General features: G+C 39.8%; 1 protein-coding gene across 2 annotated transcripts in view; it reads left to right on the forward strand.

Moving 5' to 3' along the window:
• Positions 1-619: 619 nt before the first annotated feature.
• Positions 620-14,736, forward strand: part of LOC132831164 (transcriptional enhancer factor TEF-1-like) — an 82,979-nt gene continuing 68,862 nt past the window's right edge. The window contains exons 1-2 of one of the 2 annotated variants that reach the window (XM_060849174.1): positions 620-718; positions 932-1,031. The gene's annotated coding sequence lies outside the window, so the exon portion shown is untranslated. The remainder of the gene's footprint in view (positions 719-931; positions 1,032-14,736) is intronic. The other variant, XM_060849172.1, reaches the window with a different exon arrangement.

The raw sequence follows: 14,736 nt of genomic DNA on the forward strand, positions 1-14,736 counted from the left end.
TGTTTTCAAATCCCACTTGCTCCAGAGGTATGCTGTAACATGTCGGAGTGGGTTGATTTGAAAATACAGTGGGTTTTATTTTTGAATGCCGTAGTCCCTGGCCAATCGCCCCCGGCTGAAACAGGCGGTGTTTATCAGACCTGGAACATGATCTCCCCCCCCCCCCCCCCCCCCTCACAATAGAAACGTCAAGGACAGAATTTGCCCATTCTCTCCACTACAGCCATGGTTACACCTGAATGTTACTTCATTGTAAAGGTTTTAGGACGTTCAAAGGTTTTTTGAAAAGCGTTATGTAAATGCAGGTATTATTTTATAGCAACCTGAAAAACTCTACGCCTAAATTCAGAGTGCAGCGCTTGCGTTATTCCCATTCAATCTTAAATCTCTCCAAAATTGACATGATACTCTCTAATGCTCATCAGAATAATTGATTTCCGTTATGAGCTCCTTCCCCCCAGTTGTTAAGGAGTTCCAAACCGAAGGTCTCTCTGACCAGTGTCCGTGAGGCAGCTCCGCCTTCTGCACTAACTGACTCATCGCGTTAATTTCATTCCAGCCGCTCATTCCTGAAATTTTTCCTGAACCTGTCACCAGTCTAGTTTCCAAAATACTCCATCTCCAAAAATCCAACTTGGAATGAAAGCTGCAGACAGCCCCCACCCAAAGCGGTCAGCTTGAACAGGTCACCGGTGATCTGCCTCTGTATTTAGTCAAGGTAAGTTTGGGTCAATTCAAACTTCTCTGTCTGCCTGTTGCTATGACAAAGGCAGAAATGTGGCAGGCATCGCTCTCATTTCTGACATTTTTGTGCCTGAACTTCCGCATTTCAGAGAAATCTCAGGGTCTCAACTTTAAATCTTGATTATTAATAATTTTAATAATAAAGACTTGACTCTTTACTTAAAACTCATCATATTCTTGCATTTAGGAAGAGGAAGCAAAACGCGTTTGTTCACAACAGATGTTTTATTGTGGAAACCAGACCGGCATCCGAGATTGGTAACTCCACAAATATTTCCAATTTGTAGGTAATTTCTGTTTTATTTTAAATGACTAAAATATTTAAAGTGTATTATTGTGTACCGGTCCGCGGGGGGTGGGGAAAGTGGCGAAGCGAAATCTGAGCCGCCAACGCGGTGGGAATGTTCCTTCTTCGAGCGCAAACAACAAAAAACTTATTAAAACTTACCCGCTACTTTTGCAAATGTCGGGATGTGTATGTAGAGATGTGTGTGTGTGTAGAGATGTGTACAAAGTTGTATTCCTGACACGATGGCTATCTGAGTTCTATGCTTGTGAATATTGTTCAACTCGTTTATAAACGATTAGCACGTCTTTTAAAAACAAAAAAGTCCTTGTGAATATTCTTTCAAGAACTTTAATTGGCTCAAGATCTCCTCCTAAGTTTTTAAAATTTTTCTTTGTTTGAATTCAGATGCAACTAAATGTAATAAATACTTGGTTGGAAATGATCTGTGCTCTGATTCTAAATCCCCGTCCTTCTCTCTGCTCCGCATGGATCCGATTTCTCAACTAGTTTGTTGAATTGTCTTTGCATCAGCTTCACCTTGTCTTTAACAAGCCATTATACTAAAGAACAATCACAGTTAAACGCCAAATAATAGATATTTAAACAAATATATCCATGCTGATTTGTCTCTTGACATACTATCCCTGTTGTTCCATTCCTCAGTGATGCTTCATTATTTAAATTGTAACCTGGGCATTCTCTTACTACAGCAACGTGGAATATTGAGTCACTCACTGCCAATTCACAAGCTGCTCTTATTTGCTTCCATTTTCTCCACTTGTCTTTGGAAGATGCAGTTCAGTGGATGATAGCTTTTCTCCACTACCCCTCTCAAGCATTATCTTAGTGTGTGCCTAGTAAATGAATTACAAACTGTTTGACAGTAGGCACTATCACAGCCAACAATATTCAATTACAACCCTTCTATCAGAAATGATTGGAAAATGAGCAATATGATGTTCAATGTCGACAAGTGAGAGGTGACCCCTCTTGGACTGAAAAAGGAAAGATCAGAGTACTTTCTAGATGGAATGAAGTTAAATATAATGGCCGTCCAAAGAGACTTGGGTGTTCAGGTGCATAGTTTTTAAAGATTAGTAAATGTGATAATTTAGAGTATGAGAAAAAAAACTGTTAGTTTTATAGGTATTTTTAAAAAGGAAAATAGTTACGTGAATTTTTGGCCTGTGTAAAGTGAGTCTGGGGAATTGTTAATGGAAAACGTTGAGATGTAAGATGAATTGAGCTGGCATTTTACCTTCAGTGTAAAGGATACAATTAACATTCAAAAATAGTTGTAGATCAGGAAAGAAATAAAGTTAACGTTTCTGGCCCAGTGATGCTCTTTTAGAATCGGAAATTTAATTTGCCAGGAAAGGACTGGAGCTTTGGGGAGTAAATATTGACATCTTGAAAAGAGCTTATATTACCAAAGGGGCTGTGCTGGAGATCTCAAAATGCATAAAGATGGGTAGATCCCTGGGACCTGATCAGGTGGTTCTCAGAAGCTAAGGAAGAAATTACTGTGCCCCTTGCTGAGATATTTGTATCACCGATAGCCATGGGTGAGATGATAGAAAACTGGAGGTTGGCTAATGTGGTGCCATTATTTAAGACAGGCTGTAAGAAAAAGTCAGGGATCTATAGACTGGTGAGCCTTGCTTCAGTGATGGGTAGGTTGTTGGAGGGGATTCTGAAGGACAGGATTTACATGCCTTTGGAAAGGCAAGGACTGATTTAGGGATAGTCAACATGGCTTTGTGCCTGGGAAACTGCCTCAATGATTGAGGGCAGAGCATTGGATGTGATCTATATGGACTTCAGTAAGGCATTTGACAAGATTCCTCAGGGTAGACTGGTTAGCAAGGTTATATCACATGGAATACAGGGAGGACTAGCCGTTTGGATACAGAACTGGCTCAAAGGTAGAGGTTGGTGGAGGGTTGCTTTTCAGGCTGGAGGCCTGTGACCAGCAGTGTGCCACCAGGATCGGTGAGTCCACTGTTTTCTTCATTTTTTTCAGGTAAATGATTTGGACATGAACTTAGGAGGTATAGTTAGTAAGTTTGCAGATGATATCAAATTTGGAGGTATAGTGGACAGCAGAGAAGGTTACCTTAATTACAATGGGATCTTGATCAGATGGGCCAAGGGGTGGAAGATGGAGTTTAATTTAAAATGCAAGGTGCTACATTTTGGAAAGGCAAATCAGGGCTGGACTTGCAGGTTCATAGTTCCTTGAAAGTAGAGTCGCAGGTGGAAAGGATGATGAAAATGGTTTGCTTGCCTTTATTGGATGTACATTGAGTATAGAGTAGAATACATTTGAAAGATGTGAAACTTGAAGGGGTTCAAAAGATTTACAAGGATGTTGCCAAGGTTGGAGGATTTGAGCTATAGGGAGAGTTGAATAGGCTAGGGCTGTTTTCCCTGGAGCGTCAGAGGCAGAGGGGTGATCTTGCAGAGGTTTATAAAATCATGAGGGGCATGGATAGGGTAAATAGACATGGTCTTCCCCCTGACTGGGGCAGTCCAGAACTGGAGACATAGGTTAACGGTGAGAGGGGAAAGATATAAAAGAGACTTACAGGGCAACTTTTTCACGCAGAGTTGTATGTGTATGGAATGAGCTGCCAGAGGAAGTGGTGGAGGCTGGTACAACTGCAACATTTAAAAAGCACCTGGATGGGTATATGAATAGGAAGGGTTTGTAGGGATATGGGCCAGGTGCTGGCAGGTGGGACTAGATTGGGTTGGAATATCTGGTTGATATGGACATGTTGGACTAAAGAGTCTGTTTCCATGCTGTACATCTCTGACTCTATCTCTGCATGATGAGAGATTGCAAAGCTCTGTAATGCAGAGGGATCATGGTATCCCAGTGAATGAGTGGGAAAAGATGAGAATACAGCAAGTACACCAGATGAAAAGTGTGCCATCAGCCCCTTGAGTCTGTTCCGTCATTCAATGAAATAATTACTGATTTGTGGCCTAACGCCATATAGGTGTCTTTGGCGCATATTTCTTAATGTAGAGAATGGAAACAGACTGTTCAGACCAAACTGGTCCATGGTGCCCACTCAGCTAGTTCCAATTGCTCGCATTTGGTCCATATCTCTCTCAAACCCTTCCCATCCATGCTCCTATCCAAATGAGTTTTGAACATTGCTATTGTACCTGCCTCAGCCACTTCCTCTGGCAGCCCATTCTATATGTGAACTACTGTCTGCATGAAGTAGTTGCCCCCTCAGGTTGCCCCTTAAATCTTTCCCCTCACACCCTTAAACCTATGCCTTCTAATTTTCCCGATCCCTGGGAAAAAGACTTGTATGTATTCATCCATTCCATGCCCGTCCTGATTTTAAACAGCTCAACAAGGTCACTTCTCAGTCTCCTATGTTCCAAGCAATAAAGTCCTATCCTGGCAAACCTCTCCCTGTAACTCAGGCCAACTAGTCCTGGCAACATCCTTGTAAATCCCCTTTGCACTCTTTACAGTTTAACTGTCTTTCCTATACAGGGTGGCCAAAACTGTACACAATATTTCTAAGTGAGTATTCACCAATGTTTTATACAACTGTAAGATAATGTCCCAACTCTGATACTGAATGCCTCGATTGATGAAGACCAGCATGCTAAATGCCTTCACCCTATCTACCTGTAACATTACTTTTGAAGAACCATGTACTTGTATTCCTAGGTCCCTCTGTTCCACAACACTCCTCAAGACCTTACCATTCACTGTATAAGTCCTACCTTGGTTTGACTTTCCGATTACAGAACTTTAAAGTGGGCAGACAAAAAGCTGCATCATCATTATTACACAGTCAGAATTTCAAGACAAAATTTCAGCAGCATTGATTTCATAGAAAAAAAACAAGATTTAAAAGCATCATAATAAATAAACAGGTTAAGAAATAATGGAAGGTGAAATAATACTTCCAAAAGGATTCAATTTCAGAAGATAGGCCAGATCTAACACGGAATTAGTCATTTTGGAGAAAAGTTCTTGAAATACAGAATTGCTTCAAAATTCAACACTTAAGTCTGACGCTGACCAAAGCAACACACTATTGCATCCAGCATGCTAAGGATTAGTGTCAGTGTTATAGAACAACAAAGCCTTACAAGTGCCCAACTATGACAAAAGAATGCTACCCAGTGAAAAGCCAATTGTTTACTCATAAAGAAAAAGCCTGATGTGGTTGGATTTCTTCCCTTTAGAAAATATACCCAGTGCATTCCAAGGGGAAAATGGGGTCCAATTGATTTCAAGTTTGACAAAGCATATTTCAATGTTCAGCTTGTTAATTTTGAGCTTGATACAAGCATGAGTCTCTCTATCTTATCAATCAAATACCATGGCTGGAGGAGCAAAAAGACGCAACCTATAGAATCATTTTCAACATTGCAGGTATATTACATGCAACATAACAGTATAAAGTGTCAAACTGAGGAGGGTCCTATATCATTTATAATCAGGAAGCTTCCCCCTTAAGCAAGAAAGTGAGTTTTGCCATAAGCCTTTTCAAACAAATAAGACAACTGGAGGTGCATTAGGATAGATTCTTCTTCTTGAGGGGATGCTGAGTCAGTCATTGGATTGGACAAACCCAACACGGAATACAGCAAACTTTCAGCCTTCCCTACAGAGCAGAGTTGTCCATCTGGATTTGAAAATCACAGTTTGCTTTTTAAGGGTGAAAGAGGAAAGCCAGAAAATTAAACACCAGTTAGCCTAACATCTGGTGGGGAAAATGTTGAAGTTTATAACTGAAGATGTGTAACTGACCACCACAAAATTTTCAGTTAAATGTTCACTGAGAACTAGCATGAATTAATGACAGGTAGGTCATGCCTGACAAACCTCGTTAAACTTTTTTGAAGAGTTGACTAAAGTCGTAGGATCTTTAAAAATCAAAGAGGTTGTCTTTGTGTTGAACCACAGGAGATGGGAGAGATAATAAATGCATGTCTATGAATGTTTATAAGGACTTTCACAAGGCATTTGATGAAGTCTCAGAAGAGACTATTAACTAAGATAGAAGCCTATGGAGCTGAGGGCAAACTGCTGACGTGACTGGGAAATTCATTGAATAGTAGACTACAGAAAGTAGGGATAATGGGTAGGTACTCAAATTGGTGGGATGTGACCAGTAGTGTCCCACATGGATCTGTTACAGCCTTAATTATTCACTAGTTATTAATAACTTGGATAATGGCATAGAAAGTCATATCTCCAGGTTTGCTGATGACAGTTAGGTGGTGTTGTAGACAAAGGGATACTCGGTCTAGTTAAATAGGTAAAACTGTGGCAGATGGAGCTCAATGTAGAGAAGTGTGAGGTTATTCATCTTGGACTGAAAAAGGAAAGATCAGGGAACTTTCTAGATGATATGAAGTTTAATATAATGGCTTCCCAAAGAGACTTGGGAGTTTGGGTGCATATATTTTTAAAATGTGTGGTGCAGGAAATAATGAAGAAGGCTAATGGATTGCTGGCCTTTATACTCCAAACATTTGGATATAAGGATGCAGAAGTTCTGCTGAAAATAAACAAAACCGTGGTTAAAACCCCACTTGGAGTACTAGAGCAATCAGAGTACCACAATTTAGGAAGGATATATTGGCCTTGTAGGTTTATAAGAATGTCAGAGTCATACACTGTGGAAAAACAAGTTCTTCTGTCCAGCCAGTCTGTGCTGAGCTGTTTCCACCTGCCTGCACTTAGCCCATATCCCGTCAAGTGTTTTTTATTCATGTACTTATCTAAATGTCTTTTAAACATTGTACCTGTACCTGTATCCATCACTTCCACTCATGAACCACTCTGTTTAAAAATAAAGTTGCCCCATGTCTTATTTAAAATCTTTCTCCTGTCATATTTAAAAATATGCCCCCCCGCCCCCCAGTTTTGAAATCGCCCATCCTAGGGAAAAGACAACTGCCATTCACCTTATTTACATCCCTTATGATTTTATAAACCTCAAGTCACCCATCAAATTCCTAAGCTCCAATAGAAAGTATCCCAGCCTAGTAAATCATTTCTGAACCCTCTCCTAATTAATAATATCCTTCCTGTGACAGAGTGACCAGAACTGGATGCATTATTCCAGAAGAGACCTCACCAACGTCCTGTACAACTTCAACATGATTCCCCAAGCCTTATGGTCAAAGGACTCAGCAATTAAGGCAAGCGTGCTAAACACTGCCTTAACCACCCTGTCTTCCTGTGACACAAACTTCAAAGAATTATGTACCTGAACCCATAAGTGTCTCTGATCTACAACTCTATCCAAGGCCCTATTTTTAATTGTATAGATCCTGCCCTTGTTTGTTTTACCAAAATGCAACAACTCTCATTTATCCAAATTAAACTCCCATCTGCTATTCCACTATCCATTGACCCATTTGATCTTTTTTTTGTAATCTTTGATACTGTTCTTCATTGTCCACTCTACCACCAATTTTGGGGTCATCCACAAATTTACTGACCATGCCTTCTATATTCTTATCTAAATCATTTATACAAATGACAAATAAAAGTAGACCCAGTACCAAGCGTGTGGAACACCACTGGCCACAAGCGTGCATCAAAGAAACAACTCTCCACCACCGCTGTCTCTTGCCGTTAAGCCAATTTTGTACAGTATCCAATTGGCAAACTCACTCTGAATCCCACGAGATCAAATTTTACTAATTGGCCATGTGAAACTTTGTCAAAGAGTTTACTAAAGTAAAAGTAAACCATTTCTATCGCCCTGCCTTCAATCTTCTTGATTACTTCCTCAAAAAACACAATCGAGTTTGTGAAACACCTGTTCCCTCACACACAACCATGCTGACTATCCTCAATCATTGCTTGCCTCTCCAAATGCCTATAAATCCTATCTTTCAGATTTGGTTCCACCAACTTCCTACCACCAAATTCAGACTCTCAGGTCTACAGTTCCCAGGCTTCTCTTTACATCCTTCCTTAAACAAAGGCAGAATGTTAGCCACCCCAGTTATCTGGCACCTCACCCGTAGTTATAGATGATACAAATATTTCTGCAAAAAGTCTCTCAATTTCCTCCCTAACTTCCCACAAAATCCTGGGATACACTAGATCAGGTCCTTTTTATATTTTCTAAGACCTCCAGCACTACTTCTCCTGCAATGTGAACCTCCATATTTATTCCTAAATTCTTTAGCCTCCATTTCTTTCTCCACAGTAAAAGTTGATGTAAAATATTCACTTAATGTCTCTCCCATTTCTTGAGGTTCAACACAACCATGACCTCTTGAGTTTAAGGGCCTGGCTCTCTCTAGTTGCTTTCTTGTATTTTGTAGAGTCTCCTTTTAGGTTATCCTTGACTTTATCTGCCAAGGATATCTCATTCTCCCTTTGCCTTCCTAATCTCCCTCTTCAGAATGCTCCTACACTCTTTATACATTTCAAGAGATTCATTTGCTATCTGGACTTCAGGATTAAGTTATGAAGACAGATTATAGAAATTAAAATTGTTTTCTCCAGAATTGAGAAGGTTATGAGGTGATCTGATCAAAGTCTTCAAGGTATTAACAGGAAAAGACTGGTTAGATAAAGATAAACTGTTTCCACTGTTTGGAGATTCTAGGACTAGGGGAATAGTCTGGGCGTTAAAGGCCAGACCATATAGGAAACTCTCTATTAGGAAGGATGTCTACACCCAAACTGTGCTGGCGCTTTGGGACTCTTTTCATAAATGGCAGTGGATGGTGGATCAAGTACTAGCTTTAAATTAGAAATGGATCACCTTTTCTGTTAAGTGAAGGTATTGAGCGATATGGGCTGAAGGTAAATAAGGTTAGACCACAAATCAGCAATGGTCTCATTAAGTGGCAGAACAGACTGAAGGTGTTGAATGGCCTACCTCTATTCCTATGCAACAAGATATGATTGATATGTGGTAGCCATTTGTCAAAATGAGTGATGTTTACATTTTGAGGGAAATAAGAGCGTAACAAAGATGAAACTACAAAACAAAACTTAGATGGGTGGCATGATGGCTCAGTGGTTAGCACTGCTGCCTCACAGTGCCAGGGGCCAGAGTTCGATTCCTGCCTCAGGTGACTGTGCGAACTCCATACAGACATTCTCCCTGTGTATGCGTGGGTTTCCTCAGGGTGCTCCAGTTTCCTCCCACAATCCAAAGATGTGCTGTTCAGGTGAATTGCCCATAGTGTTAGGTGCATTAGTCGAGGTAAATATAGGGTGGGTTACTCTTCGGAGAGTCGGTGTGGATTTGTTGGGCCGAAATGCCTGTTCCCATACTGTAGGGAATCTAATCTAATATAGAGAAATGAGTGCATGAAAACAAAGCTGGCTAAAGTGAATTGGCAAATTTAGATAAAAGGATCGGTTAATAGAGTTGCAGTGGCAGGAATTCGAGGTGATATTTCACAATATAAAGCACAGCTACATTTCAAAGAATAATAAAAATTCCAAGAAATGGACCCACTTTTTTTGTTAACTAGAAACTTTAAAGATAGTAACAATCTTCCTTTTTTAAACAAAAGTACATCATTCTGCAATGGTAGTAGGTCAGAAGGCTGGATAGAATATAAAACCAACAAAAATGACCAAAAAGAGGATAGAAAATTCCAGTAGAAATGAAAGCTGGCCAATTTTTTTTATAACGGAGAGTCTTAAAAATGTTTAGAGTTAAGAAGGTGAGCTGTGGTCCCACAAAAAGTGAAACTGGACAATTGATTATAGAAATGGCAGATTAATTGAACAGATTTTGCATTAGTCTTCTTATGCTGTGACAAATCCCCAGAGCAGGTGAGACTTTAACCTGCATTTTTTGGCTCCGAGGTCGGTGAACTATACCACAAGAGGCTCACTCTTAGAATCATATGGATGTACAGCATGAAAACAGGCCCTTCGATCCAACTTGTCCATGCTGACCTGATATTCTAAATTAATCTAGTCCTATTTGCCAGCATTTGGCCCATATTGTTCTAAACCATTCCTATTCGTATATGCATCCAATTTAAATGTTGTAATTGTACCAACCTCCTCCACTTTCTTTGGCAGCTCATTCCATACATGCACTACCCTCAGGAAAACGTTGCCCCTTAGGTCTGTTTTGAATTTTTCCCCTCTCATCCTAAACCTATGCCCCCTAGTTTTGAAACCCCCTCACACATTGAGAAGACCTTATATATTTACCCTATTTATGCATGTCATAATTTTATATACTTCTATAAGATCAGCCCTCTGTGTCTGACGCTCCAGGGAAAACTGCCACAGCCTATTCAGCATCTCCCTATACCTCAAACCCTCCAATCCTGGCAACTTCCTTTAAGTTTTTTCTGAACCCTTTCAAGTTTCGCAACACTCTTCCAATAGGAGGGAGACCAGAATTGCACACAGTATTCCAAAAGTGGCTTAACCAGTGTGCTGTACAGCAGCAACATGACCTCCCAACTCCTACACTTCATTCACTGACCAATAAAGGAAGGCATCCCAAACGCTGCCTTTACCACCCTATTTATCTATAACTCTACTTTCATGATAGAAGATACAAGTAACATCTCAGCAGTTGAAATGGAAAGAAGGGAGGAAGTCGGAAAACACACAATCATCTAGGAAATGATATGGAGTAAATTGTTGGGGCTGCAGGCTGACAGAAACATGGGTCCAGATGAACTTAAGATCCTAGGATAAAAGAAAATGGCTAGTGAGATAGTGAATGTGTTGGTTTTAATTTTCCAAAACTTGATTTGTTGATAGTTCCATTAGATTGGAAAATAATGAATGTTATTCCTTTACCTTAAAGAAAGAGAGAAATAGCAAAAAAATGACAGACCATTAGAGCTTAATAACAGTCATAGGGAAAATGTCATAACTTATTATGAAAGAAGTTATAACTGGGCACTTGGATAAGTTTGAGATAATCGGGCAGAATCAACATGACTTTGCAAAAGAGAAATCATGTTGGCCAATCTATTGGAGTTCTTTTGAGGCAATACAGGCTGTCTGGCAGGGAACTGGTGGACATACTGTACTGATTTGATGTGGAAAATAAAAGCTTATGGTGTAAGGGGTAGCATCTTGGCATGGATGAAATTTCCTCTAGCTAAGAGGAAATGGTAGCTAAAGTCTTTGTTTGTTTAAGATGTGATGAGTAGTGTACCGCAGGGATCCGTGCGGATTCTCACTGTTTTCTATTTAGATAAATGACTTGGATGATGGGATTGTTGCCAAATCTGCTGATCATACAAGGATAGATAGGAAAGTAAGTTGTGAAGAAGACACAAGAAGGTTATGAAAAGATAGGTTGTGAGTCGCAAAAATATAGCAAATGGAGCATAATACGTGAAAATGAAATTCTTCATTTTGGCAGGAAAAGTGAAAAAACAGTATATTACCGAAATGGTGAGAGCTTGGAGATGCAGAGGCATCTGGATATCCTAGTGCATGAATCATAAGATTTAATATGCAGGTATAACAATAAATTAAGAAAACTAATTGAATATTGCCAATTATCATGGGAGTTGAACTCCGCAAGTAAGGAGGTTATGCTTCAGTTATACAGGATACTGATGAGACTGCATCTAGATTACTGTGTATGACATTGGTCATCTTATTTAGGGAAAGATGTGAATATACTGGAGGCAGTTCAGAGACAAGTAGCCCTGGGAATGGAGGAAGGTTGGACAGGCTAAAATTGAATCTATCAGAGTATCGAGTCAGAGGTAACTTTTTAATTAAAAGATGCAAGGTCCTGAAGGTTTTGACAGGGTAGGTGTGGAGACTGATGCCTGTGTGGAATCTAGAGCTAGGGCCCCCGTTTAAATGCTAGGATCTTTAAAGCCAAGGTTTTTTTTTTACTGAAGGTTGTGCATCTATGGAATTCCTTCACCACTTTTTCAGGAAAGGCATCCTTGAATATTTTTAAGGCAGAGATAGATGGATTCTTAACTTTTCACCCTTTTATTTATCAGGGTGGTGGGGACATAGATTTGATGTTACAGTTAGATCAGCATGATTCTCCTTCTAGAATAATGGAGGAGCCTGATGGGACTTCTGTTCCTAGTTTGTATGTTCATGTGAGATGTGCCTACAAGACCAAATATCTGCAGAGGAAGCTGTGACAGATACACTGTTCAGAGTGACTATCAACTGTCATAGAATGACTGAGCAATTCTTGAAGTGATTGAATTATTTACTCAGGCCTCATTGAACCACTGGCAAGGAATCTAAAACTGGCTCAATCAAATACAACTGTAACAAAAGAGCAGAGAATGTGCTGCCATTTAGCGGCATTGTGTTCAAGGGTGACCAGATCAAAGCCTCATCTGGTCATGAAGAATTACTTTTAGCATTGATAACATTTCACAATTGTCAATGAATTGTTGGTGTTTAATAAAAGGCTGATATTTCCAACTTCGTTGTTGGTCAGTATCTGAGGCAAGCACACGTGGGCATTACCAAGTACAAAGCCTAGATGCGGGTGTCAGTATATTGGTCAGGGATCTCAAAGGAAATTGCACCAGTGATGAGATCAATTTGGACTATCAACAGACTTAGCAGAGAGAGATGCTATGTTTCACCACCAAACCACTGAAGCAAATGAGGATTGATCTGTTTGTTCAATGGATGGTTTGATTATTGCTGTTGACTATTTTTCACGGTAGATGTAGGCTAAAAACATGTTATCCTCCACCACTATAGAAGCAGTTGTCAGGATCTTGCCTGAAATATTCCCTATATTTGGGATCCCTGACATGGTTGTGTCAGAAATTGGACCGCAGTTTGAGCAAAAATATTTCAGCCAGTTTGCAGCCACTTTAGATTTGGACATGTAACCAGCTTGCTGAGATACATATAGTATAATGAGGAAGCTGAATGTGGGGTCCAGACAGACAAGTCCCTTTTGAAGGAAAATGCTGACTTTTATACAATATTGTTTAAATTACTCAGCCATCCCTATTCCAGTGTGGTTTATTGCCATCAGAATTGCTCAAGATATGAAAACTGGAGAGTCTATTCCCTACCCAATCAAGGAGGTACTATAGCAGAGACCATGGGACTCTGCTATAAAATGTTTGCAAAAAATAAAAAAAGTCTTAACCAGTTAGCAGGCTGCAAACGACCTGTTTCATTTGCATGATGGCTACCACACTTGGGCATAGGGCAGCAGGTGTAGATAAGAGACCCCAATAGCAATGGGACAGATATCCCAAGATTCAATTGACTAGCAATGATCATATGTTGCCCATAGATGACTTGAAAAAAGTTCTGGGATTTGCATATTAATCAATTGAAACTTGTATCCCAATTCTAAGTGATTAAAGACTTAACGCCAATCTAGATTCCTGAAGAAGGGCTCATGCCCAAAACGTCGATTCTCCTCTTTGGATGCTGCCTGACCTGCTTGCTTTTCCAGCAACACATTTTCAGCACCAATCTAGTTTTGTCCAACACATCACATCAGTTGTATGACATTTTGATCTTTTACTACAAATTCTGTGTCCTATGATCCTGCCCCACTTGACAAAGGCGCAGTACTCTGAAAGCTTGCACTTTCAAATAAACCTGTTGGATTATAACCTGGTGTTGTCTGAATAATAAATTGAATCAGCCATTCAATAACACTTGGGATGAACCCAGTGAACAATGTCATGATGGTGATGATTTGCAGATCAATACAGTCAAGATCAGAACTGAGGCCACAATCCACAAGCCAAAGAACTACCAATTCTTCTAAGTTGGAAGACGATGCATTCTGGAAGATGTGTGAAACCTCCAGACTGTCTGGATTTATGAAGTCACTGACCTGTGCAGTGTGTGGAAGGTCAGACAGTGATTACCGTAGAAATGGATAAAACCATTAACTTATAAATTTTAATTATGGGTTTTTTAAAAAACTTGAAATCTTACATTAACATGGCTCTGGAAGAGTTGATTATTGAAGTTGCATTAAGCTCCATTTAGTCTCTGGGTAGAATCTTGGGGAATTGCACACAAGAGCACTAGGATCAGGAGTAGGCCGTGTCTCCCTTCTAGCCTCCTCTTCCATTCAATAAGATCATGGCTGATCGTTTTGTGGCCTCAGCTCCAATAATGCACCCTCTCACCATAACCCTTAATTCCTTTACTGTTCAAAAAATTATCTAACTTTGCTTTAAAAACATTCAATGAGGAAGCCTCAACTATTTCACTGGGCAGGGAATTCCAAAGGTCTACAACCCTCTGGATGAAGAAATTCCTTCTCAATTCAGTCCTAAATCTAAGCCCCCTAATTTTGGGGTTATGCCCTCTTGTATTATTTTCACCCACCAGCGGAAACATCCTCTCTACTTCTACCTTATCTAGTTTCCCTTCGTAATTTTATGTTTCTATAAGATCCCCCCTCATTCTTCTAAGGTTCAATGGAGACAGACATGTTATCTGTGGCACCTGATAGTCTTGTAATTATGTCTAGTTTAACTGCCTGCTTAGATCCAGGTGAACAGAAAACAGACCAGGCTTTGTACTTAACAAGAATTACAATTTTTTTAATAAACAAATAGTACTTTTTTTTATCTGTAGCTTGAATCTATGACATATAATGCTACTAGTTAAAGCTCTAAGCCTCTTTTAAATCTTCTATATACACGTGCACACACAGACAGACTAACATTGAGTTTATTGGTGTCAGGCCAAACTGAGAAGATGGTTTTTGTCCACA

This window comes from Hemiscyllium ocellatum, chromosome 33, assembly GCF_020745735.1.
Source record: "Hemiscyllium ocellatum isolate sHemOce1 chromosome 33, sHemOce1.pat.X.cur, whole genome shotgun sequence".
NCBI classification, from domain to species: Eukaryota; Metazoa; Chordata; class Chondrichthyes; order Orectolobiformes; family Hemiscylliidae; genus Hemiscyllium; species Hemiscyllium ocellatum.